We start from the raw sequence: 24,117 nt of genomic DNA, 5'->3' as shown, positions 1-24,117 counted from the left end.
CCCTACTGCGCTTTGAAGTCCCACAGCAACTATTTTAGAGAAAACAAGGTCCATGATAACTCAGCCAAATATCAATGGACTGGAAGGTCAGTATCACACTTTATCTGTAAGTCATGTAGGTAGACTCACACCAAATAAAGGTCACAGTGACCTTGACCTTTGACCTAGTGACCTCAAACCATGTTTGATTGTAGATCTCAATGAGATGCATGCACATGTGAAGTTTAAAGAACAAAGACCCAAGAGTTTTCATTTTATGAGCAAGGTTAAAGTTTTGGGACAGACACACACATACAATGACCGACATACAGACAGACAGATAGGCCAAAAAAAATATACCCCCTGATCATTCGATCTGGGGGCATAAAAATGTCAGCATATATGAGTCACCTACTCTCAACTTCAATTCAAAACCTCCATCAAAACTCTAGTTAATAAGCATTTTTTAGTAACAGTGACCTTCACCTTGACCTGACTGACCCAAAATGCATTCCCAAGATAAGTCTGCATGTATGCTAGCTATGAAACTAATTTAAGCACAATACCTCATGGAAAACTCAAATTGTTCAGTGAAGATTTTTTGTAACAGTTACCATGACTGGGCTGGCCTAAAAAACTAGCCCCAGTTACTGAACACAAAATAACAGCAAAAGACCTGCATCCAAACGAAGGTTATTGAAAGAAATCTGTTTTCCTTTTACTTAGAAGTATTGACCTTGACCTGAAGAGCCCCACATTTTATTCCTGAATATATCAGTGTGTCAGCTTCCTACACTCCTGAATATATCAGTGTGTCAGCTTCCTACACTCCTGAATATATCAATGTGTCAACTTCCTACACTCCTGAATATATCAGTGTGTCAGCTTCCTACACTCAAAATTGCATCAAAATATCTTCAACCTATTTGAAGTTATTAAAATAAAACACACACACGTGGACTTTGGTTAGTTAACAATTATTTCTGTAACCATAGCAACCACAATTTTGGTGACACAAAAAACAAAGTAATGGACAGAAATATACATCCTTTTTAATGGAGTCCATGTTTCACTTAGTTTAAACCTATTGTTTTATAGCGCGATTGAATCAAAAGCCTAAGAATTTGTGAAATTCTCTCTAGTCTGTTTCTTGGGTAGAACCAGTAATTGGTGTGAAGATCTAAAGAATGCTCCTACAGTTGGGATCGAACACATGACCTCCTGTAAGCTAGATGGTCACAATATAATCTACGCCACGGCTACCTTTCTATTAAGTATGGTGAAGATTGTGAGAGGTTAAATAAGTGAAGAGGGCTGAAATGAAAATTGTGCATTTTTTTTGTATAAACAAAGGGCAATAAGTCTGAAGTGCCTTGCACAATTAGGCTGATTATCAAGCTTGGCACCATTTACTGTTTACAAGCATTTACAGACATTTTGCTGAAGATTTAATGAAAGCCCTATCAGTAAGAAATTGCAAAATACCTAAACAGAGAATATCACTTACCCTAATCTATTATCAATAAGTTACAAGCGCAAATGATAAGTGTGTATTTATGTCAAACTAAGATTATTATCTTATTTTAAGGCATAAACAGATTATTTCATTGAAAATAGACCCCTGCTAACAAATATTTAGTACCCATTATTTAAGTCTCTTTAAGACAGCAATGTTACAATCAGAGCTTCACGTCTGAAGGTTTTATTATTTGTAACTAGGAACCTGTCACATTTTCCTTAGATTTGTAATGGAGTTTGGTTATTCCATGGCTTCTGAACTCAAGAGATATAATTTTGTATCTGTCTTGAACGGCTGGAATATCGATGATTTTAAGAGTCAAAGGTAATTAACAAAAAAACAACAGTGGAAAAAAATGTTCACCTGAGTACCAGCAAAGCAAATATTTCTACAATTGAGAGTCGCTGTGTGATAATGCTTGTTAATAAAGTGTTGTCTGAGATTGCTGTGTGATAATGCTTGTTAATAAAGTGTTGTCTGAGATTGCTGTGTGATAATGCTTGTTAATAAAGTGTTTCTGAGATCGCTGTGTGATAATGCTTGTTAATAAAGTGTTGTCTGAGATCACTGTGTGATAATGCTTGTTAATAAAGTGTTGTCTGAGATCGCTGTGTGATAATGCTTGTTAATAAAGTGTTGTCTGAGATCGCTGTGTGATAGTGCTTGTTAATAAAGTGTTGTCTGAGATTGCTGTGTGATAATGCTTGTTAATTAAGTGTTGTCTGAGATTGCTGTGTGATAATGCTTGTTAATAAAGTGTTGTCTGAGATTGCTGTGTGATAATGCTTGTTAATAAAGTGTTGTCTGAGATCGCTGTGTGATAATGCTTGTTAATAAAGTGTGTGTCGCTGTGTGATAATGCTTGTTAATAAAGTGTGTGTCGCTGTGTGATAATGCTTGTTAATTAAGTGTTGTCTGACAGTACAAAGGTCAATCAGGGACAGCACAGGGGTCAATAAACAGGTCAATTAGGGGCAGCACAGAGATCAATCAGGGACAGCACAGAGGTAAATCAGGGACAGCACAGAGGTCAATCAGGGACAGCACAGTGATCAATCAGGGACAGCACAGGGGTCAATCAGGGACAGCACAGGGGTCAAACAGGGACAGAACAGAGGTCAATCAGGGACAGTACAGAGGTCAATCAGGGACAGCACAGAGATCAATCAGGGACAGCACAGAGGTCAATCAGGGACAGCACAGAGGTCAATCAAGGACAGCACAGAGGGTCAATAAGGGACAGCACAGAGATCAATCAGGAACAGCACAGGGGTCAATCAGGGACAGAACAGAGGTCAATCAGGGACAGTACAGAGGTCAATCAGGGACAGCACAGAGGTCAATCAGGGACAGCACAAAGGTCAATCAGGGACAGCACAGAGGTCAATCAGGGACAGCACAGAGGTCAATCAGGGACAGCACAAAGGTCAATCAAGGACAACACAGAGATCAATCAGGGACAGTACAGAGGTCAATCAGGGACAGCACAGAGATCAATCAGGGACAGTACAGGGGTCAATCAAGGACATCACAGAGGTCAATCAGGGACAGTACAAAGGTCAATCAGGGACAGTACAAAGGTCAATCAGGGACATCACAGAGGTCAATCAGGGACAGTAAAGAGGTCAATCAAGGACATCACAGAGGTCAATCAGGGACATCACAGAGGTCAATCAGGGACAGTACAGAGGTCAATCAAGGACATCACAGAGGTCAATCAGGGACAGCACAGAGGTCAATCAGGGACAGCACAGAGGTCAATCAGGGACAGTACAGAGGTCAATCAAGGACATCACAGAGGTCAATCAGGGACATCACAGAGGTCAATCAGGGACAGCACAGAGGTCAATCAGGGACAGCACAGAGGTCAATCAGGGACAGCACAGAGGTCAATCAGGGACAGCACAGAGGTCAATCAGGGACAGCAATTTCCGCCTAAATTGGACTAAGAAGAGACTAAGATTTAACCAAATATACCATACATGAAGCGGATGATTAACATGTGCTGACTGCACAGGCTATTCTGGAACAACACTTCAGGCACATGCAGTATGCCCTGTTTTTACAGAGGGAGGCTGAGAGCCAAAAACAGCTTACATCAAAGACAGAAACCACATCATTTTCTGTTCACTTGTCTCAGATGTAGGACATATGCCATTAAGTAACATCTTGCATTCAAATAAGCAAAGATTGACACTTGTTGATTTGTTAACATTACAGAAGGGCACATGCTGTGCAATAAGTCCATAATAATAATGTAATGCAGCTTTTCGTCTGATGTAATAAAAAGAATTACTTGGACTGGAAATTGCAATCTCAGCCATCTTGAAAATGTCATTAGTAATATTTCACAATCATCTACAGTCAAACATGGTTATTTCAAACGTCTATAATTCCAATAATCTATTTTAATGTCCTTCCAGTCCTGATGTCTTTCCTCATTTATGAAACATACATATACATCATAATTGTGTTATGCCTAAATTAAATGGATCTCTTATTTCATACTAAAAGTTTGATCCTAACAACAATTATCAGACTGAATCCTCATTGTTATTTTGAGGTTACACCTTAGCTGAGCTGACATGTTTCAAAGGTTTATCACCAGCCCGTCATTGCTGATTTTATATGCTTTTTTGCCGCTTACCAAGTCATTGCAGTTAATCCAAACAAAGGTTAAAAATCAGTATTAATTGGATACATTATTGTACATTTCCAAGGGCTTGTCCATTTTAAAGTGCTCAGTCACGTATCTTTTTTTATTCGTTAAAAAATTTCAGAAAATAAAAAGAGCTTTTTGATTAATACCTTCCTTAAAAGAGTTCTTAACAAACCCACAAATCTTCAATTTATATCTTCTTAAGATGTAATTAACAGCACATTTCTTCACTATAAAAAGTATCTTACAGAAAATAACTATTTTGAACTTTCCTATCTCAAGCTATTTTTATCGTCATCATTAAGCTTCGCAAAACCTTTGTTTAACTGTAAATGAATGTAGGCTTTATGTTGAAAGGTGCACAGCATGCGAATAAAGTCTATAAAGATGATTTCTATCTTATTCAAATACAAGCAATTAATGGGGAGGTAATCCCAGAGCATCAATTAGCAAGAGTCTAATGGGATGCCAGGTACGTCTGTGCAGTCTCATAATGTGAAAACTAGAAAATTCATACAAACAAGAGATTGCCAAGCAATATTGTCACCCTACCGGTGAACAACATTGTCAGAATTAATTTTTTTAAATATTTGTTGCCATAGCAATCAGAATTCTTGACGTAGGAACAAAATGAAATGACGTGCATAATCTCCATATTGCCATCTATCCATGTTTAAAGTTTCGTGAAAAATAGAACTTTTAAAGCTATTGCAGGATCCAGAAATGTTTGACAGACAGACAGAGCGCAAACCATAACCCCACAGGTAGGGGACAATAATACTTGTTAATGAGTGTATTATATGACAATAATGTCATATCCTACAAAATGAAACGGACAACATTTTGTTGAGATCAAAGGAAAATTATGTATTAAAATGCACTTTATAATTTAAGTTCGGAACGTTAAACATAAAATATAAAGCTGACAATTGCAGCAGGAAAGCTCAGGTTTGGCAGCCACATCACAAACTTGTTCTGCATTGACATTTCTAATAAGACTTCTTTTGTACCACAGCAAATCAGGCTCAAGACCTGCGTCTTCAATTAAATCATATGCCAAGAAATCGTACGATGCATAATTCATACAGCTATTCATCTATTTACGGCTGACTTGTCTGAAATGCTCCCAATGGACGAATGGCATATAGGCAAAAGGTCTGTGCAAATTAAAATATGACATTGGCATGAAACGTAACTTCATTTGCAAATCGTATTGTATATTAATGGATTTCTTACTTATGGTCTCACTGACAGACCCTTATCAGTGTGTTAACCCTTTGCATGCTGGGAAATTTGTCGTCAGCTAAAATGTCGTCTGCTGAATTTCTAAAATTAGCATTTTCTTCAATTTTTTTTTTAAAGAATACAATAACAAGAGGCCCATGAGGGCCTGAAATGCTCTACTGCTATAAACACTGTGCAAGTTTGGAAAGAATAAGATGGAAACTGTGTACTTAATCGCGCAAACAAGGAGAATTTTCTCAAATTCAAGGGGAGATTATTGTGTACTTATTTCTCCGATGCTGCTCATATTCAATGGGGTTCAAGTCCTCATTGATATAAAGATACTGTGCAAATTTGAAAATAATTGGATGAAAACAAGTGGGATTTCAAAATTTTCTCATATTCAAGGGGAAGTCATTCTGCACTTATTGCTTGGATATTGTTTTTTTTTTTAAAAAGGGTTTGAATCCTCATTGATAAAAATACACTGAGCAAGTTTGCCAAGAACTGAATGAAAATTATGGACTTTATCACATTAAAAAATGAATTTTCATTTTTTTCTCAAATTCAAGGGGAGATAATTCTGGACTTACAACTCCGATATTGCTCATTTTCAATAGGATTTGACTCATCATTCAGATAAAGACACTGTGCAAGTTGGGAAATGATTGGATGAAAACTGTGGACTTGATTGCGTAAACAAGCCTTATTTCACAATTTTCTCAAATTCAAGGGCAGATAATTCTGGACATTTTACTTTGATGTAACCCATTTTCAATAGGGTTGGAGTCCTCATTTATATAAAGACACTGAACAAGTTTGAAAATAATCGGATGAAAACTGTGGACTTTATCGCGTAAACAAGAAAAAGTTTAAAGCACGCACGCACGGACGACTGAAACCACACCATGACATAAGCTCTTCAGGCCTTTGGCCAGTAGAGCTAAAAAAAGCAAACAATTTGGATTCTAATGAGACGCCACGTTCTGTGGCATCTCATCTGGATCCAAACTGTTTGCAACGGCCTTCAAAATTCGGTTCCAGCACAGAAAGAGTTTAGAAACAGATAGGAACAATTTCTGTGGTCTCACCGGCTGGCCTGCTGTCAAGAAGAATCAAAACGCTGATAGCATACTAAGACAGTTGGCAAGAAATAAGACAGCATGAAGTGAATAATTCACTTTTTTGGTAGAAATGTTTAAATAAACATTCATTTCACATATTGTTTATTAATCTGTTTTTCTTCAAAGAATTGTAATGATACATGCCGCTTTCGATATACTGATACAAGGCAGTAATTATAAAACTATGAAATCCTAATATTTAAGGAAATTATTTATGTTCACTTAATGAAGTTCCTCATCATGTTATGATCAATTATAAATGAAGGACTTTTCATTTGGCAGCTAATGTCAAAGTGACATTCTTGTTTTTGCTTGTTTTGTTTTTCACTGCTCAGTATACTGTTACATAGTATCTCTTTATTAAACCAAATAATTTGAACAATACTTCTACCTATATAAATGCTGAAATTATCAATCAATATTTATTATGTTTTACACCTTTCTGCAATATGTTTATCACCTTTCTTCAATAAATAATTAAATTCAGTGCTTACAAAATGCATGTTATAAAAGTCAAAAAACATCTTTTAATGTTTGTTGGTATAAATAACTATCAAAAGCATTCACAAACTCATTACAACTCGGGCAGGGAACACGAAATCGAGCCTTATGTTCACAATTCACATTTTCAATTTGTACATATTCTTCTACTTTGTAGATGCAAATTGTACACTATAGATTCTGATTGTTGAAAGGACAACATGTCAAAATATGCCAGACTGAAATGTTTTTTGCCTGAAAATTTCGAATAATTGGCCGGCTGTCGACATAATGGCCCGAGGTCCTTTTGCCAATTTTAGACGTCCATCCCAGCTTTGCTGTGTGTTATCATGTCATACTATTTTGGTTTTTCACTAAAATGTAAACATAAAAGGGTTAAAATACTTTTATTTTGATTCAATTGATCAAGAAATTTATTAAGGATCTCATGTGACGTAATTTTTGTGATGAAACTAGCTGGACTCTCTGGATTTTAGGACAAAAGGACGTGAAGGGTTTTTATTTAACAATTAAATATAATTTTTTAAGCATCAAACGAATCCAAAACCTATTTCCGATTTTGTGTTTGCTGTACCATATTGGGAGCTTCGATAAGAATACAATTATTGTAATTGCTTCGACATTGATTTGGTTAATCGTGTTTTGGTGACAGCTAGTACTAGTGTTTAGCATTTGATACAATCATTTAAAAAAGAGCGATTTAAAATCAATATAGATAAACAGAAGAAAGAACAGAAAATGGAATTACACATCTTTGTTATTTTAATATTATGATAACAAGATTTAAGTTGTCATCGAGGTAAGTCTGTCTTTTATACTATCAATTTTGCTGTTTGACAGATTACTTGTTGAAGCACAAAAAAAGGCATCAATTAAAGTCCCCATTTGTGAAATAGATCGTTGTTTTGCATATAAATCGTATAGTGAGAAATAAACTTTACATTAATTCATTGAAAAAAATTTTTGTTGACATCAAAAACCTGGTCAGATCCGTTTTGAATCAATAAAATAATGATAATAAATACATGCAATAGGCAAAAATCATTGAAGCGTCGTGAGTTATGCAAATTTTATCTATATTTAGCTTTCGCTAAACATTATTAGCATATGGAAGATAATTTATCATTCATAGATTTAGCAAAAACGTAGTGCTGCAACTCAGTTTCCGTCTGTAACAGAGGGTTTGTTCTTACCTTCTCTCTGCTAAATTCGCCCGTATCCGCAATTTTGTTTGTTTAGGTTTGAATTAACTTGTCAAACCATGAATATTAATTAGGTCGTGTTCGTACTTAACCGTATTGAACCCCAAAATAAAAATTTATTGTTTGTTTTCAACCGATTTCAACCGGATTTTCAGTGATATCCTCAATAAAAACACGTTTTCTTACAATTCTGCCCATATATATCTTCGCTAACGGGGACTTTCAATAATCCAAATTGCGTGCTTCATGTCATTATAATTAAGTTTGATTCTTTAGTTGAGTTGTGGCTTAATTCTGTTCATCACTGTTTGCTAACGCCATTTTGTTAAGCTGAAGCCGCATGATCCCATTCTTTTCAGATATGAAAAATCGGCTTGGCTAAGTAGGCCAATATAATTTATATTTATAATGGCCCACATCATTTTGTTACTATTTATAGTAACTATATGTAATATATCCACTTTTATCCCGGGTTAAAGTTGGGTTTTAGGTATTAAGAACAACTTGTGGATATTACAGTTAGAACATTTGGTGTTATTTTGATTTAATATATAATGACAAATGAAAGTGGGTATTTATTAGATAATACAATGGTTTGTTACCATAGAATTTAAAGAATGATGTTATATAATTATGCAAAAGTTCATTAAAAACAAGGGCTGTAAAACATGCATGCCCCCCATATATATTGGGCTGTTAGTTGTAGAGGCAGCCTTTGTGTGAATACGTTTTTTGTCACTGTGACCTTGACCTTTGACCTAGTGACCTGAAAATCAATAGGGGTCATCTGCCAGTCATGATCAATGAACCTATGAAGTTTCATGATCCTAGGCCTAATTATTCTTGGGTTATCATCCTGAAACCATTTTACTGTTTCGAGTCACCCTGACTTTGACCTTTGACCTAGTGACCTGAAAATCAATAGGGGTCATCAGCCAGTCATGATCAATGTTCCTATTAAGTTTCATGATCCTAGGCTCAAGCATTCTTGAGTTTTCATCCGGAAACCATTTTACTGATTCGAGTCACTGTGACCTTGACCTTTGACCTAGTGACCTGAAAATCAAAAGGATCATCTGCCAGTCATGATCAATGTACCTATGAAGTTTCATGATCCTAGGCGTAAGCCTTCTTGAGTTATCATCCCGAAACCATTTTACTGTTTCGAGTCACTGTGACCTTGACCTTTGACCTAGTAACCTGAAAATCAATAGGGGTCATTTGCCAGTCATGATCAATGTACCTATGAAGTTTCATGACCCTAGGCGTAAGCATTCTTGAGTTATCATCCTGAAACCATTTTCCTATTTCGAGTCACTGTGACCTTGACCTTTGACCTAGTGACCTGAAAATCAATAGGGGTCATCTGCCAGTCATGATCAATGTACCTATGAAGTTTCATGATCCCAGGCCTTAGCATTCTTGAATTATCATCTGGAAACCATTTTCCTATTTCGAGTCACTGTGACCTTGACCTATGACCTAGTGACCAGAAAAACAATAGGGGTCATCTGCCAAGCATGATCAATGAACCTATGAAGTTTTATGATCCTAGGCCTAAGCGTTCTTGAGTTATCATCCGGAAACCATCTGGTGGAGTGACCGACCGACATGTGCAAAACAATATACCCCCTCTTCTTCGAAGGAGGGCATACAAATCAATATAACTTCTGAATATTCACAATTATGAATTATAACATAACAATTGTATGTAAAAATTTCTCGCTCAGAGACATAATTATGCAGCAGGAAACATAACAACATAACTAGACATCATCTAGATACAACTTCTGACCAAGTTTGGAGATGATCGGATGAGAACTACTTGAATTAGAGATCAGACACCATGCTCAATGCTTAAAACGCACTAAGTGCTCCCGTGACCTAGTTTTTGACCTGCCATGACCCATGTTTGAACTTGGCCTAGACATCATCTTGATACAACTTCTGACCAAGTTTGGTGAAGCTCTGATGAAAACTACTTGAATTACAGAGCAGACAATATGCTGAATGTTTAAAACGCACTAAGTGACCCCGTGACCTAGTTTTTTTATCTGGCAAGGCCCACGTTCGAACTTGGCCTAGACATCATCTAGATACAACTTCTGACCAAGTTTGGTGAAGATCGGATGAAAACTACTTGAATTAGAGAGCGGACAGACTGACTGACAGACAAGCTCACTCCTATATACCCACCTAAAAAAAATTAAAAAAGTAAATAAATGTGCGACGTAGCACATGGCTGAACCCTTCCCCCCCCCCCACCCTGTCTTTAACTGTCACACTTTCTTGCATCCCCTCTGGATTGTGATGAACTTTATGCACAGCCCGAATAGGGCTTAACAAGAGCTTTGTCACAGACGTGACGAATACCCCCACATGCCGCATTGACACATAATATTTTGCATGTCGTCTTCACAAAAAACAGCGGACACCATGCTTAATTTTTAAAACGCACTAAGTGACCCCTTGACAAGTTTGGTGAAGATCGGATGTAAACTACTTGAATTAGAGAGCGGACACCATGCTGAATGTTAAAAAACGCACTAAGTGACCCCATGACCTAGTTTTAGGCCCGGAATGGCCCATGTTCAAACTTGTCCTAGAGATCATTTAGATTGGATGAAAACTACTTGAATTAGAGAGTGGACACCATGCTCAATGTGTAAAATGTACTAAGTGAACCTGTGACCTAGTTTTTGACCCGGCAAGGCCCATGTTCGAACATGGCCTAGACATCATCTAGATACAACTTCTGACCAAGTTTGGTGAAGATTGGATGAAAACTACTTGAATTAGAGAGCGGACAACATGCTGAATGTTTAAAACGCACTAAGTGACCCCGTGACCTAGTTTTTGACCCAGCAAGGCCCATATGTTCGAACTTGGCCTTAAAATCATCTAGATACAACTTCTGACCAATTTTGGTGAAGATTGGATAAAAACTACTTAAATTAGAGAGCGGACAACATGGTGAGGTTTAAAACACACCAAGTGACCCCGTGACCTAGTTTTTGACCCGGCATGGCCCGTGTTCGAACTTGATCTACACATCATCTAGTTACAACTTCTGACCAAGTGTGGTGAAGATCGGATTTAAACTACTTGAAATAGAAAGCGGACACCATGCTCAATGTGTAAAACGTACTAAGTGACCCCGTGACCTAGTTTTTGACCTGGCAAGGCCCATGTTCGAACTTGGCCTAAAGATCATCTAGATTCAACTTCTGACCAAGTTTAGTGAAGATCGGATGAAAACTACTTGAATTAGAGAGCGGACAACATACTGAATGTTTAAAAAGCACTTAGTGACCCCGTGACCTAATTTTTGACCCAGCAAGGCCCATGTTCGAACTTGGCCTTAAGATCATCTAGATAAAACTTCTGACCAAGAGTGGTGAAGATTAGATGAGAACTACTTGAATCAGAGAGCGGACAACATTGTGATGTTTAAAACGCCCTAAGAGACCCCGTGACGTTGTTTTTTACCCGGCATGACCCATATTCAAACTTGCTTTAGACATTATCAAGATACAACTTCTGACCAATTTTGGTGAAGATTGGATAAAAACTACTTGAATTAGAGAGCGGACAAGATGGTGAGGTTTAAAACACACTAAGTGACCCCGTGACCTAGTTTTTGACCCGGCATGGCCCATGTTCGAACTTGACCTACACATCATCTAGTTACAACTTTTGACCCAGTGTGGTGAAGATCGGATTTACACTACTTGAAATAGAGAGCGGACACCATGCTCAATGTGTAAAATGTACTAAGTGACCCCGTGACCTAGTTTTTGACCCGGCAAGGCCCATGTTCGAACTTGGCCTAGACATCATCTAGATACAACTTCTGACCAAGTTTGGTGAAGATCGGATGAAAACTACTTGAATTAGAGAGCGGACAACATGCTGAATGTTTAAAACGCACTAAGTGACCCCGTGACCTAGTTTTTGACCCGGCAAGGCCCATGTTCGAACCTGGCCTTAAAATCATCTAGATACAACTTCTGACCAAGTTTGGTGAAGATGGGATGAAAACTACTTGAAATAGAGAGTGGACAACATGCTGGATGTTTAAAACGCCCTAAGTGACCCCTTGACCTAGTTTTTGACCCGACAAGGCCCATGTTCGAACTTGGCCTAGACATCATGTAGATACAACTTCTGACCAAGTTTGGTGAAGATCGGATGAAAACTTATTGAAATAGAGAGCGGACACTTAATACTGACCGACCAACAGACCAACAGACAGACAAGCTCACTCCTATATACCCCCCTAAACTTCGTTTGTGGGGGTATAAGAATGGCTGAAAAGTTGAACCCTGCAAAGAACTCTGATGGGTTTCAGTTACTGCATGGTGAACCCATTATGAGGATTTGACTCTAATGTGAGGACTGCACAAGCTAATATGGAAGGACACTTTTCATACATGCATTAAACCCCCTTCTCACTGAGAGCACAGCTCATATGCTTTAACATCTCTACAGAAATAGGTTTATTTTATTTTTTTCACACAGCTCATAGAGGAAAACAAGAGCTTGTCACAGTAGTGCCAAATCCCCACCAAATGTGTTTGCTTGTATGACAACATTTGTTTAAGAAAGTACCTGGTAGAATAATATTTGTAAAACACGGCACCTGTGTCATCTATTTATACTTCAAGGATAAATTAGTTATATAGTGTTGGAATTATGCTGTAAAGAAAACAATATATGGAAATGAAAGAAAGGGAGGTAATTTAAAAAGAAGACTATAAACAGTTTCTGCTCTAGAATTTTTTATCTTCTTGTGATGGGATGTACACAAGGATATTTACACAGTTTTAATAAGCAAAACTAAAGTACACCCAAAATAATTCATAAGTATACAAGGAAAATCTTGATATTTCCTGAAGCCATAATCATATTTTTTTTAAATCATTTCAAGAATCATTACAAGTGCACTGTACTAAATGTATTTTAAAGAGAGAATCCAAAATATGTGACAGCCATTATATAATGATGTAATTTAGTTTCATGTAAGAGACTAAGGCAAACTGCCCATACAATTTATTATAGTTGATTACAATTTTGCTTATTACAAGGGAAAACAACCATTTACTTCAAATATAGAGGGAAACATGATTTTCAGTATATATACATGCTCAAAATTGGACCTAAACTTAACAAAACATAATTAAACATGACCATTAAAATCAACAATCTGATTTACCCGTTTATATTTGTCCATGTACAAAATAATTAACCATTTATATAATTTGGCTAAAACAACGAAAACTCGAGTTACAGAAGATCCAGTTATATTCTTTCTGTTTTCATGCAGTCATTAATGCAGATCATGAAACTGCCTTGTGTTAAAAACAAACGTCCTATAGATATCAGTGCAATCATATACTAGTATAATTAAATGTAACAATTCTGAGCAAGAAATTGAAGACCAGGCTTGTCAATTTTTTATATTGTAACATTCCCATGCACAATTGCTCCAAATGTTGTTCATAAATCAAGGCAATTGCTCCTTTACGTTTGTGTTGAGCAGCTATCTATATGCCTATTGCATGGTTGGATGGACCTCAAAATGGTTTAACCCTTTGCATGCTCGGAATTTGTCGTCTACTAAAATGAGGTCTGCTGAATTTCTAAAATTAGCATTTTCTTGGATTTTTCTTCAAAGAATACTATCAGAATAGCAAACAGTTTGGATCCTGATGAGACGCCACGTTCTGTGGCGTCTCATCTAGATCCACACTGTTTGCAAAGGCCTTTAAAATTCCGTTCCAGCACTGAAAGAGTTAATAGTTAACGTCATTTGCATACTACAGGGATAAACTGTCTGAAAAATACAGGACACCACAGTTAGATTGTTAAACTTCCTTTGTATTATATGGTGTAAAAAGAGAATGTCACATACTAAACAAAATCTATATCGCATATTGGTATTCAAATTGTCAGTATGGGGCCATTTCCGTATACAATGGTTTTGACCATAAAATGACCTTTGTCCAGACATTCAAGGTAATCTACTATTGTCAGTGTGGGTCCTCTTCTCTAAACAAATGTTTTAACCTTGAAAAGACCTTACTTAGACATTCCATGTACAACTATACCTTGAAGAGACCTTACTTAGACATTCCATGTACAACTATACCTTGAAAAGACCTTACTTAGACATTCCATGTACAACTATACCTTGAAGAGACCTTACTTAGACATTCCATGTACAACTATACCTTGAAGAGACCTTACTTAGACATTCCATGTACAACTATACCTTGAAAAGACCTTACTTAGACATTCCATGTACAACTATACCTTGAAGAGACCTTACTTAGACATTCCATGTACAACTATACCTTGAAGAGACCTTACTTAGACATTCCATGTACAACTATACCTTGAAGAGACCTTACTTAGACATTCCATGTACAACTATACCTTGAAAAGACCTTACTTAGACATTCCATGTACAACTATACCTTGAAGAGACCTTACTTAGACATTCCATGTACAACTATACCTTGAAGAGACCTTACTCAATGTACAACTATGAGCAGCGTTTTGGGAAAACTGGGCTTACCGGTGTTTGTATAAAGAATCATCTCAGATTAGCCTGTGCAGTCCCAAAAGGCTAATAAGGGAACACATTTGGCCTCAACTGGAGTTTTGCTATGAAGAATCTTCCTTCAAATGAAAAATACCATACAAGCAGAAAGTGTCAGACTGAATAGCCTGTGCAGATTGCACAATATAATAATTATGGTGTGTAAATTGATAACATCATACACGCTGAAAAATGTAGAAAACAAAAGTAGTCCAGCTATAGTGGTTGTATGGTATTGTAAAAACAGCAAGTTACAAATACCATTATTTTAAATGGTTGACAATAAAAAAGATAAAATAAAAAAGCAATGTTACACAAATCAGTCTGAATCCTCTTGGTGAAAAGCTATACAAAAGCACATGGAAGTCATTGAAATCAGACAGAAACCTTTGAGAATGTTCTGACATCAGGTCAATTATAGCTCTCTCCTACAAATGCATTATACTGCATAATCATGTTTCAGTGGCCATTAACTAGAGACATTAATGATCATGGATCAACAGGTTTGATGAATGAGATGTCCATAACCTGTACCGTAAATGGAATAAGTAATCAGCTGAAACACTCAGAAGCTGAAAGATGAGCTTCATCATGCCAAAATGGGTCTTATGCCATATGCATTTCCACAGTCTGGTCAGGGGCCATTAATTAAGTATGTATCAGTATTTTTGAGCATTTTTAACGCCTCCCTGCTGTCACGCATTGTCACAAAACTCTGCCTCCCATCCAATAAAGTATGTCACACTTTGGAATTTTTTTGTATTGCGCTCCTTTGAGAGGAATCATAAACAACACATTAAAAAATATGCATTCCATGCTATTTTGACATTAAAATAATTCAAATGCTGCAAACATTTTTTGAAAATTATTTTTAAAGCTGTACAATGTTACGAAAAAGCTTATTACAAATGAGAAATAAAATTAACCAAAATAAATGCGTGACGTCACACAAAGACCCCTATCTTATGCCTTAAACTGACACACTTTCGTACAGTCGTCCTCCTGCCTGAAGCATGAATTTATTGACAGCCCTTCAGGCACTATGCTGTTCATATATGAGACCATGGAACCTTATTGCTGACAGGGACACTAGCTTATGGCCAAACTGCACAACTGCCATGACTTCCTGAAGAAGTTGAATGTACTGTCAAGAACATTTCCTAGTATATCAGCTATGATGGTTAAAGCATAATATGCCTTATAATAAGTAACTTTTAATACTAGGTTTCCACTTAATTTGTGATTCATTAGATTTAAGGTTCAGGTACATTGTACATTTAAATAAAGTCCATTTGGAGGGTTTCTTACTAATCCATGATAGGTTCTCAACTGGACTATTAAAGGTTACCCTAATCGCAGTTAGACGAACTACTTTTGTCTACTGCGTAGTAATACATCGTCTTGTCCATGTGCAACTTCCGTGTCCAGGCCTGGGTGAAGATGAGTGATGAAAAAGAATCAATTCATTCCATGAGGACTTTGGTACCATATAGAATCAATGCACTCCAAAAGGACTTTGATACCATCGGGTTGTCATGTTTTCAACTTATAATTTACTGCATGTGCTCACAATTATACCTTCCCTGACTTGAGCTAAACATGATAAATATGGCTTTCAAGATCCAGTTCGACTATAGCCGAAATATTTTTGGTGGAGCATATAGTTGCCATTTTGTTAAGTTCCTTCCTTCCTTCCGTCACACTTTTTTTGAGTTTCTCAAAGCACCTTCATTTCTTTACCGATCTCTTTCATATTTGGCATGTAGGTACCTTGCATGGACCTCTACCTTTGATGAGGTTTGAGGTCACTAGGTTCAAGGTCAAGGTCACTGAGGCTAATAATAGATTTTTCCGTCACACTTTTTTGACAGTTTCTCATAGCACCTTCATTTCTTTACCGATCTCTTTCATATTTGGCATGTAGGTACCTTGCTTGGACCTCTACCTTTTGATGAGGTTTGAGGTCACTGGGGTCAAGGTCAAGGTCACCGAGGCTAATAATAGATTTTTCCGTCATACTTTTTTGACAGTTTCTCATAGCACCTTCTAACTTTACGGATCTCTTTCATATTTGGCATGTTGGTACCTTGCATGGACCTCTACCTTTTGATGAGGTTTGAGGTCACTGGGGTCAAGGTAACCGATACTAATAATAGATTATTCCGTCACACTTTTGTTACAGATTCTCATAGCACCTTCAATACTTTACCGATCTCTTTCATATTTGGCATGTAGGTACCTTGCATATACCTCTACCTTTTGATGAGATTTGAGGTCACCGGGGTCAAGGTCACTGAGGTTTATAATAGATTTTTCTGTCATGCTTTTGTAACAGTTTCTCATAGCACCTTCAATACTTTACCGATCTCTTTCATATTTGGCATGCAGGTACCTTGCATGGACCTCCACCTTTTGATGAGGTTTGAGGTCACTGGGGTCAAGATCAAGGTCACCGAGGCTAATAATAGATATTCCATCATGCTTTTGTTACTTTACCAATCTCTTTCATATTTGGCATGTAGATACCTTCCATGGACCTCTACCTTTTGATGAGGTTTGAGGTCACTGGGCTCAAGGTTACCAAGGCTAATAATAGATTTTCCTCACGCTTTTCTCATAGTTTCTCATAGGGCATTCAATACTTTACCGATCTCTTACATATTTGCCATGTAGGTACCTTGCATGGACCTCTACCTTTTGATGAGGTTTCAGGTCACAGGGCTTAAGGTCACCGAGGCCATAAATATTTTTTTCTGTCGCGCTTTTGTAACAGTTTCTCATAGCACCTTCAATACTTTACCGATCTCTTTCATATTTGGCATGTAGGCATGGGCCTCTACCTTTTGATGTGACTGGGGTCAAGGTCAAGGTCACTGAGGCTAATCAAAGATTTTTTTAGGTGGTTATTAACACATGGATTAACAAAGTGCATCATCGGGGAGCATCCATCAGTTTCACTGATATTCTTATTATGATATTAAAGGTTACCCTAATCACAGTTAGACGAACTACTTTTGTCTACTGCGTAGTAATACATCGTCTTGTCCATGTGCAACTTCCGTGGCCGAGCCCGGGTGAAGATGAGTGATGAAAAAGAATCAATTCAATCCATGAGGACTTAAATTGGTACCATATAGAATCAATGCACTCCATGAGGACTTTGATACCATCGGGTTGTGATGTTTTCAATTTATAATTTAATGCATGTGCTCACAATTATACCTACCTTGACTTGAGCTAAACATGATAAATATGGCTTAAAAGATCAAGTTCGACTACACTAGACAATTTGTATAAACCATTTCCAAAATATTTAACAATTAATCCTTTACCACTTATATTCATAATTTTAGGCATTTGTAGTCCCTTATAAAGTTACATTTAATTTAAGACCTTTCTTACTAGGTTCAAGTTTTTAAGGCTTAATCTCCAAACCTTAAATACTGATGAGCAGCAAAAGAATGCCAGACATAAGCCCTCCCGGACAAAAACCCTCCCATCAGTTTTATAGGAGCGGGACAAAAACCCTCCCATGAAAAAACGGGGCCAGACAAAAACCCTCCCATGAAAAAACGGGGGCAGACAAAAGCCTTCCCTTGAAAAAAAACTATCCCAGATGAAATGGTATTTTATTTTAATAAGTCTTATCACAGAATCAATTAAATCAATTAACTACCATTTCATCTTCATGTATAAAGTTTTTCTGATAAATGAATGCAACATTGCGCTAAGGAATTACATTTGTCAGTGTTTAATTGCTTTAATTGATTCTGTGATTAGACTTATTATAATAAACTACCATTTCATCTGGGATAGTTTTTTTTCATGGGGGGCGTTTGTCCGCCCCCATTTTTTCATAGAAGGGTTTTTGTCCGGCCCCAGTTTTTTCATGGGAGGGTTTTTGTCCGTCCCCTATAAAAATGACGGGAGGATTTTTGTCCGGGAGGGTTTTTGTCTGGATACTGCAGCAAACAACATAAAACCTGAACAGACTGCGAGTTACTCGCAGGCTGTTCTGGTTTTATGCTTTTTTCACATAGCCATTTCCACTTTGCTTCTAAGTGGGAAAAAGTTATAACAGGATCATAATGATGTACCTGCAGAACTGACAGGACTTGATATAAAGGTCTGATAGCATCACCATGATTAGTTCATCATTAAAGCCTTAATTTTAATTGCAGGGTGCCTAATTATTTATAACATTGATCAGTCTGAATTCTATACAATCCTTTGACTGCCTGCAGTTTCAGGAAAAAAACAGTTTTATCTTCAGAGATGCAACATTCAGCACAAAAAGGTCACTTTAATCTATTTCTGTGTTGGTCTCTCATGATGCAGTAATTATACTTTATCAGGCAGCTCATGCTGTGTTTCATTGCATGGTTGTCTCATTTAAGGAGACAGTTATGTAACATTAATCTGAAAAAAAAACCACAATCATAAAACTGAAATAAATATCATGAACAAGTTTATTATTTAATGATCTAAATACATTTTTGTTTGTGTATTTGGCATAAAAAGACAACAAAAATAGGGGTCTTAAGAATTATGAAAGAACATAAAACATATAAGAAAACATGGCCAATTTAGTAATCATATGAATGTTCCAAAATGTTGTTTTTTTACTTATACTTGAAATGTTTAAAAAAAATATTTTCTTCAAGTCAAACATATTGCCACTTGCAAACCTGTTTTGTATATAATAATTAATGCAGGGCATTTTTTATTGTTCTGAAAATCCAAGTTCATTACGCTAGATGGATCAATTCCAGTAAAAACAAGGTGCATCTGTGTTTATAAAAAAAACATCTTATTTTTTCAAATGATGAACACATAAATATGTTAGTGTTGCTTAATTTTAAGACGTAGTCAAATGAAACATCTCCATAATTTGTAATACAAGTCATCAAGTAATTATTCCTGAGTGTAAAACACAGTAATAATTCAGTTACCAATTAGGAAAACAACAAATAATGTATGGAATTTCCTGGAAATCTCAGTCTTAAAAGTGAACAATAATTAATTTAAGCAGTCAAGTCAGTCTCAAATAATGTTGTTGTTTTTTAAACATCATTAAGGATTGCAGATAGAGTGCACTGTTTTCTTTCATTGAGTGATGCGAAAGTATGACTGTAACACTGTGGCAGCTCTTTGTCTCCATGAGCAGAAAAGAAAATTTTATGCATTCCAAATGAGGTCTGTCTGCTTTTTAAATGAGGACATGTTTATTTTATCAAAACAGATCTGTGATTCCAAACCATGTTTATCACACAACATAAAGATATATATTAAACATGCTCTGAGAGTGCGTGACCTGCACAGGCTTGTCTGGGACAATACTTTACCACATGCATTAAACACATTATCTCAGAGCAAGTCTCAATTTGACTGATTCCACTTCATTTCCTCTGTTCTAATTGACTATTGAAATATTGAAAACCAGTCAAGCAAATGTAATTGATTAGCAGCCAGAAGCACTGATTGAACCAGATGATATCAGACGAGGAAAACATGTCAATAAATGATAAAATTACTGTTTTGATCTTTAGTCAGAGAGAAGAAATTAGGTCAGAGTATAAAGAAATCGGTCACAATTAATGTTTGTAAACAAGGATATCAATGAATATAGTTGCTGACAGTTAGTTTTGCAGAAAGTTTTGATTGTATCAAAACAATATTCAATGGTTACATATGTCAACCAATATACATCTTTAATTGAGTTATTAAAAACAAGAGATTGCCAAGCAATATGGTCCCCTACCGGTGAAACTCCACCATTGTCAGAATTTTTTATTTTTTTATTTTTTATAATTGTTGCAAAAGCAACCATATTTATTGATGTAGGAACACAATGAAATTATGTGAATAATCTCCATATTGCCATCTATCCATTTTTTAAGTTTCATGAAAAAATATGAAGAACTTTTAAAGTTATCGCAGGATCCAGAAAAATGTGACAGACAGGCTGGCAGACAGACGGACAGAGCGCAAACCATATTAAGTCCTCTCCGGTTTCACCGGTAGGGGACCATAGATAAAGGAACTTATAAACGCATATCCATAAGGCAAGAAGAATCACCCTAAAACAGTAAATACCATTTAAGCGGAAAGTAACTGAATATTCTGTGTGAATGGCATATGGCATTAACATTCAAACAATAAGTACCCAATAGTCACACTGACATTGACTAATCTTAAGTTTGTCTGAAAATGGAAACATTGTCAGAGTTATCAGATTACAGAAGGAAATAAAAGGACTGACATATTCCATCAACTCTAATTAAGGAATTCATTTCCGCCTACCGGTAACTTGCAACAAAATCATGCAAAAATCTACAGACTTGCACCAAGAAACAAGTGTGAAACTGTCATATCGACTGAGCATTTCATCATCCGTTACATCAGTTTTACAGTGAATACTCAATGTACTCATATAATGACAAAATCAGTGACATCAGAAATCTAAACCAAAAGGCAATGCATCATGATTATGTCACAAGAAACTTATGACACGAAAAAATGAGGTGATGTAACAGACATCTACAATTACACATAATGGTTCAGTGTGATAAAAAAATACCTGGTAATATGCTGTAACAACCCAACATACAAAAATGTATTATGTATTATAATTGTCATGCAAAGCAATCCAGTTATTTCTTCCCCAATTACACACACACGCACGCACGCACACACCCGCACACACACATGCACACAAAACTTGAATTTCTAGAATGGTTGCAATATCAGTTAGAAACATAGTAAAATAATTAAAAGTATTGATCTATTACATCTTCAAATAATTGGACATTAGATAGAGTGGAACAAGTTTGAGAAACTTTTAATCAACCAGGCTGAATAAAAAAAAGTTAAAACTTTTTTTACCATTTCTCAGTGAATGTTGACTTACTGTGTCTCAGCTACTGTCTGCATCTATATGACTTACCTGAAAATATAACAGAAAATCATTATAATTGTGCCTATGTTTGAAAACTGTCTTTAGTTTTCTTTGTGAAACTTTGGGTTAATTACTTCCTGTCTGAGCAGTGGGATATCATGGATATGCTGTAATTGGTGATGTTTATGCCAATAAAGTTTATGTGCTCTTTATGGGCTGTTATTGACCAGGATTCAGAATTTAGAGTCAGAGTAGACAAATATTTAACTGTTGCCTTAGAAGCTTACAATTTGCTACATGTTCTGGAAAAATGAACAAAAAACTAAGGCTAGTATTCCATCTGTTCATATCCGCATACGCAAAAAAATAGAACATGTTGAAATACACTGCGCTTATTCCATTCATCCGCATCCACATATACGCACACGCAATAGGCGTCTGCAATTGAAGAACGCTCAAGTGAGCATTCTAATGCGGATGCGGACAAGATACAGACGGCATTTAGCACGATGAGGGAAGCTGTTATCTCAAAAATCAACTGAAAAACTAATCAAATTCGTGAAAAATTACCCGAAATTATACAACCAACGCAGTTCTGGATATCGGGTCTCTGATTTCGTTTCAAATGTTTGGGAAAGCATAGCAAAGGCACTAGAAGATGATGCTTCAGGTATTAACCATTTGTATTCTTTTACAGACAGAATTATTATTTGTATCTTTTATTTTCTTAAATTCACGCTTGTCCTTCATAATAATTGTCTCAACTATAATTTTCAGTTTTATCCATATATTGTTTTCCCCAAAAAATTAAGATACGTTCAACGTGTGCGGAAAAATGGAATATAGCATCCGTTTTATTATTTTGCGGATACGGATGCAGATAGTAGAATACTAGCCTTATGCTTCAAACGTTTTCATACATAAAGAAAATGCAAGACTGAATATATACTTTGTTAAGTTGGTAAACTTTGGCCAAAAAATGGAATAAAGCATGAAAGCCTAAACATATCCTATAGGACTAACAGGGGTTTAACATCTGAACAAGAGGGCCAAATGCGCCAACGCACTCACTTGCATGAGACCCAAAAAAAATAAACTCGGGTGAGCTGTGTATAATGTTAGTATTTATATCACAGCATAAAACAATAGCATATTATTTTGAGAAATTGCCTTGAAAGAAATTGATATTAACAATAAAAGCATATACATGTACATGTATTTCTACAGTTTAGAGAAATAAAATTTGTACAACTGTACATTATATATAACTGATTACCCTGTAAGAAAAAGTTGGTTGTTGTTTAACTGGCTGCTCTAATATTTATTTAAATGGACTATTTGTGTTATATAGATGAAGTACAAATGCCTTAATACGTCTTAGAAGGTTTGAATGTCCAAAAGCGAGTACCCTTAAACTTTACCATGTATTTCGCACAACCATGCATAATGAAAAACATCATTTCTATTATTGATATTTAGGCCACGAATTATATATTTCTTGGTTAACAAAACCGCCGACCCTAAGGGCCGAGTAATTTTGGCAACTCGGAACTCAACTTGCGTAAAACACTAGCTCAATTAACCGTTAAACTCCACCTTCGTTCTCTACAAAAGATTCGAAGGCAGAGCTATGCACGTGCTATCATTAAATTGGAGGATTGCCATTGAGAAACAAACACACGATTGGCTCGGCATGTTGATTGCTAGACAAAGGAAGCCAATTTTGTCGGCGAAAAATTTGTCGCTTTATTGCTTCAGACAGAAAGCGGCTTTCCTTTGATGACGTCAAACTGTCAATTCACACAGACTGCAAATTTTCGGATGACTTTAGCTGACTCTTTGTTTACAATTCCAGTAAAAAAACACTTGCTAACATAAAACTTTGGATTAAATTATCCAAATAAAGAAAAAGCGAAGTTGAAAAAAATTATTAAATTAATTTGCGTCAGTTTAAACAAGACATTTTGCGTTGTAAAACAACGAGTTTTCATGAAAACAACAACTTTAACAAACATTACTGCGACGATGTGGGAATCGATCTACCTCGATTCGTTTTTGACGATCTCATATATAATCTTATATAAAATTTATGCAAAGGGCATTGCATTGCTTAATGGTGCGCATCGAATTACGGAAATGAAGCGCAGTTGTTCGCAGTTGTTCGTTTTAATGGGAGAAGAACGCATGTCATGTAATGGAGTAATTAAAATTGTCTGATGTTACAAAAGGTGAATTTAGGACTCATTTCATTTGAAGATACAGATGTATTTCTTTGCATAATTTGATCTGTTGTCTCTTTTTTAAGGTTATAAAAGATATATTGTCTTTGTTCTGATGTTATTAGTTTTAACTTTTTTTTTCCCAATGATACTTTTTTTGTGTTTTTTTTCGACGGCCTGATGGACCA

At 36.3% G+C, this 24,117-nt stretch overlaps 1 protein-coding gene and 1 long non-coding RNA gene across 5 annotated transcripts in view; both read right to left on the bottom strand.

Annotated features, from left to right (window-relative positions):
- LOC127846688 (pregnancy zone protein-like) overlaps positions 1–24,117 on the bottom strand; it is a 573,673-nt gene that overhangs the window by 230,099 nt on the left and 319,457 nt on the right. The gene's annotated exons all lie outside the window — the stretch shown is intronic.
- LOC127846691 (uncharacterized) overlaps positions 6,914–24,117 on the bottom strand; it is a 115,838-nt gene continuing 98,634 nt past the window's right edge. Inside the window, exons 2-3 of the long non-coding RNA XR_008033614.1 lie at positions 21,723–21,758; positions 6,914–7,359 (exon numbers count right to left, since the gene is read on the bottom strand). This is a non-coding gene — a long non-coding RNA (uncharacterized LOC127846691). The remainder of the gene's footprint in view (positions 7,360–21,722; positions 21,759–24,117) is intronic.

This window comes from Dreissena polymorpha, chromosome 9, assembly GCF_020536995.1.
Source record: "Dreissena polymorpha isolate Duluth1 chromosome 9, UMN_Dpol_1.0, whole genome shotgun sequence".
Lineage (NCBI taxonomy): Eukaryota > Metazoa > Mollusca > Bivalvia > Myida > Dreissenidae > Dreissena > Dreissena polymorpha.
The sequence above is the reverse complement of the archived record's forward strand: the minus strand, read 5'-3'. Positions and strand labels throughout refer to the sequence as shown.